The sequence below is a fragment of the Limulus polyphemus genome, unplaced genomic scaffold (assembly GCF_000517525.1).
Source record: "Limulus polyphemus unplaced genomic scaffold, Limulus_polyphemus-2.1.2 Scaffold10751, whole genome shotgun sequence".
NCBI classification, from domain to species: domain Eukaryota; kingdom Metazoa; phylum Arthropoda; class Merostomata; order Xiphosura; family Limulidae; genus Limulus; species Limulus polyphemus.
The window spans coordinates 14,296-19,173 of NW_013676361.1; positions in this window are offsets into that span (position 1 = coordinate 14,296).

A 4,878-nucleotide genomic window follows, 5' to 3' on the forward strand; every position below is an offset into this window, starting at 1 on the left:
GGTAGTTGTCCCCCCCCCCGGAAAATGAGAAACATAATTCTTTCTTTATTCATTCAGCATACGTACACGAATTTTTAAATTTAATTCACAATTTCACACTACCTTGACCCTCCCTTGAATCATTTCTGCTGACCCCCCCATGGCTTGGAATGTATTGTTTGAATTCTGTTATATGATTTCAAAAATAGGAATAAAAATTATGTTTGCGATTTGGCTAGTTATACCCTGTACATATGGTAATATAACTGTACTATTAATTTTATTGTCGTGTAGACTGTTTTAATCTGGTCTAGTTACTTGATAAAAACCGAACTGTATCATACGTTCAATTATATCCACATTATAACATCTATCATTAGCAATGTTTATTATACGCACTTAAAGCCGTTCCTGACTTTTCCTTATACTTAAAGCATGTATAGCTTTTGATTACATATATATTTAAATTCATTAGAAGAATGAAAACTGAATAGTTCGTAGATCAGCAAACTACGTTTTTTTTTTCTTCTCTCTCTCGTTTTTGTCTTTATATATTTCAGCCGACAGTTTTGCGATGGTCTGGTTACGAGATTATAGAAATTGTGATGACACAACCCATGCAGTCAACGTACGCTACAGAACCGACGGCAGTCGGGTTTCAGTCAGAATCTCCTCAATCCATGGCGTACACTACCAATTCTAGCAAAAGTAGCGCGGTGCCCCCTTTCCCACCCAGGTACCGCCTACGTGACTTGATCCTGGGAGACTTTATATATGGGGACGATGGACAACGGTAAGATATTTCTAGTGTATCTTTTAACCTTCGGCCTTTTGGTTTTAGTCTCTTTGTAAAGAAACTTCGCCTGTCGAGTTCAATCGCAGTACGCATACCATTAGCTAGCTTCTACGTCATTTTAGAGCAGACTCGTGTAAAAATAAACTGTACTTCTATGATCGCTGTTTGGTGGACAGTAAATAAGTTAAATGTAAAGAAATGAAACAACCTACTGGTACAATCATATCGAGTTTTTTTCACGAAAGGGGCGAAGTAGAACTTTCTACGAGTGCGATTTCACGTGGTTGAAAATTCATAATTACATAAGTGAAATAGACTAGATCAACAGTTTCCAGTCTAAAGACCGCCCCCCCCCCACGGTGGTTCAGCAGTAAGTCAGGGGGCTTATAACGCTAAAATCGATTTCCGCAACGCAAATAATTCGTTGTGTATATTTTCGTACTTCATAACAAACAAACCAAACACCTTTTTTTTTATATTTGTCTTATTTTCAGACGTTTAGTCATGTGTTTTCGGCTTTAAATAGAGGATTTTAAGTTTTTTGGTCGAACCTTCCATCTAACGAGTAAATCATTGAATAATAAATCTCAGTCTTTTTTTTTTACTAAACTGTTTCAAAAATCCTTGTTTTAGTGTCGCGAACTTTATACCGATGTAACTCATTCTTAATTTCTAAGAATTGGAATAACAGAATCGAAAATAATCCAACCTATTCCCAAAATAAAGGTATTGAAATCACACGATTTATACACGAATCCAGTTTGGTACTAAGTTTAGAAAATTGGATTAGAGACTGTTTAAGATGTTAGTTTTAAAACTCTCTCAACAAATTCTCTCTACTTTTAAAATTAATTGGTTTGTTGGTCAGACTTCTCAACGATACAGTCTGTTGTTAAAGCCGATGGGGGCTGATCTATCTATCTATTTATATATAAATAAATCGAGGTATTGGTATCAGGGGTTCTCTTCGAATTCTATCTGTTTTTCAAACTTGGCGAATCTTAGCAGAGTATTTACAGTCAATTTTTGAGGTTTAAGAGTTAATGTCGCAAGCTTTTGGTGGATTCGATTTATTACAAAAATCAGTGATGTATCGCAGTGTCAATGTTCTGTAATAGACCTTATGTTACTCACAGCTACAGTTTTTAAAAATTCAATTTATAAAAGCTCGTGACGTAGTGGATAACGTGCACGGAAAGTGGATTCGAGAGTTTACAGTTTATATCTTGTTGAATCAAAAATGCACTCCGCACTTAGTGGGCGCTTCCTCAGTTCAAAAGCAGAGTAATCTGTGTACGTATAGACCTTTGTGTAGCTTTGTTCGAAAATTGGGAAACTTGTAAGTAACTTAGAAGAGAATATGAATTACTTAACAACTAGTAGAGACACGCAAAACATTTGCGGTCAAATTGTATCTTTATATCAACAGTACTTCTTTAAATACAGGGTTTCTAGAATTATACAAAATAATTGTTTATACAATGCTTCGAAGCATGAAATACAAGTGTTTATACAATGCATGAAATACAAGTGTTTATACAATGCATGAAATACAAGTGTTTATACAATGCATGAAATACAAGTGCTTATACAATGCATGAAATACAAGTGCTTATACAATGCATGAAATACAAGTGTTTCTGCAATGTTTCGAAGCATGAAATACAAGTGTTTATACAATGCATAAAGTGTTTTAGTGCATAGCAGAGCTCTAAGGCCGACCAGTGACGTCAGTTGAGTTTACTAAATTAATAAAAGTCGAACTTTTAGTGCGTCGCAAAGCTCTAAGGCCGACCAGTGACGTCAGTTGAGTTTACTAAATTTGTAAAAGTCGAACTTTTAGTGCGTAGCAGAGCTCTAAGGCCGACCAGTGACGTCAGTCGAGTTTACTAAATTAATAAAAGTCGAACTTTAATGCGTCGCAGAGACGATCAGTGACGTCAGTTGAGTTTACTAAATTAGTAAAAGTCGAACTTTTAGTGCGTCGCAGAGTTCTAATACCAGTGACTTTTCAACTGATGTTACATGATGATGTTAGTAATGTGTCAAAAACGAAAGACGTTTAGAAGAAGTGTTCGAATTTAATATTTCATTATTTCTTTTGAAAATGGAAGTAAGAAAGAAATATTCACATATGTTTATCTGTCCATCGTTTCGACATTGAACGCTATGTTTACTTGTTTCAAGATTTTAGCACAAAGAAGTATCTGCATATAACTGTCCCTACTTTTGACATGTTTAGATTAGCAGGAATGCGGATAACGAACATCATTAAATTATTGGACCACTCTTATACGACCGAATAATTGGATTTGACTTTCACTCATAAAACGAACTCTAGGCCCTAAAGTACGGAGCCTGTCTTTGCGGCAACAAGCTGCGAACGACGAACCTACAGTCCAAGCACGCTAACTACTAAACCACGCCCTACTCCACATTTACTGGTAATACATTTTTGACTTGAGTTGCGGCGGTACATAGAAAGTTTAGGTTTTGTTAGTAGATACTTAAAAAAAAAAAGTGTTGATCTAAAACAGTCTCATCAGGTGGGTGGAGAATTTAATACGCTTTAAAAGGTTTCATTGATTTGTAAAATAAAAATATGGTGAAACAAGGAGTGACAGTCATATGTCAAACTCTACTACACATATGTTGCGTCAGCGAGGTCACGTGACTAGTATCACGCCACCTGTTTTCTAGAAATATCCTGTTCCTTCAAGAATGCCCTAGCATTTACGAGATATGGGGGTAGTTGGTATATATAAGATGGTCACAACGTGACGGGACAACAGTGTAGTGAGTAATTGAAGTATTGCTGAAGTTGAGCACGTTCGTTGTTATAGCGCGACTGTTGAAATTAAGTGTATCGTAAAGTTGTATTCGGAAAGAATAAACCAGTTTTATTAAGTAAGGGCTTGTGTCGCTAAAGTTTCGTCGGAACGAAGTTACGGAAAATTAAGTAACGACTGGAGGCGTAACATATACAGTTATTACAAAAATAAACTTTTTTTTAAATATAAGTTAAATGCTATACAAAACTAGGCATGAAAATACAGAATTTCTTATGTTTAGTTAACACACACGTGAACGAATATTATGGTGTGTGTATATTGTAAACTGTTTAACAAAAGGCTGTAATCTGAAATATACAAATACTAAGTTAAAATATAGAGCCAAATCTCCGTATCTAGACTGTATCTCTGTAAAAAACAAACAAACAAACAAAAAAAAAACTTGTGTAAGTCAATAAATACAGAGATACAGTCTAGATACGGAGATTCGGCTCTATAAATAAACTTGTATAAGTCAATAAATACAGAGATACAGTCTAGATACGGAGATTCGGCTCTATAAAATAAACTTGAGTTTATCTAGACTGTATCTAGACTGTATCTCTGTAAATAAACTTATGTAAGTCAATATTTCTAATTTACTGAATCGAATGATAGATTAGGCCTCGTATATATTTTTAGTATTATTAATTTCCTCTTCACATTCCAGCTGGAACTGTGTTTGTTGCTTGTTAAGCACTGAGCTACACATTGTGTTATCTGTTCTCTGCAAACCGCGGGTATCGAGACCGATTTTTAGCGTTAGAAACCCCTAGATTTACCGCTGAGCCACCAGAGGGCAGGAGGAGCTTTGCAATCATTAGCAAAACAGATGAGATGTGGCCAAATAATTAAAATGCTTCCCTGGTACTAGCAGTGTATTATTAACATCACGATACTTGTATATGTAATTAAACATAACTCAATAACCGGTGCGGAAGTGACGTAGCTTCTGATCAAGAGTGAGTTGTATGAATTATAACTAAAAAATAATTTGTAAATTAACGAAGCTAATTCTATATAACAAAACTGAACGTGCATAACATCATAAATCAATACAGAAAACAAAACTTGATAAATAATAGAGTACACGACCAATCAGACTGTGTCCTCGCTGCTAATATGTTAAAACCATACAGCTAACAATGTTTTACAACGTTTGGGTAGTTTAGGACATTAAAGTTAGGCCTAAGTCTATATGTACCAAGTTAACAATCCAGAATAACCTTCATAAGTGTAATACTTTACGATTATAATATTCAACATATTTTC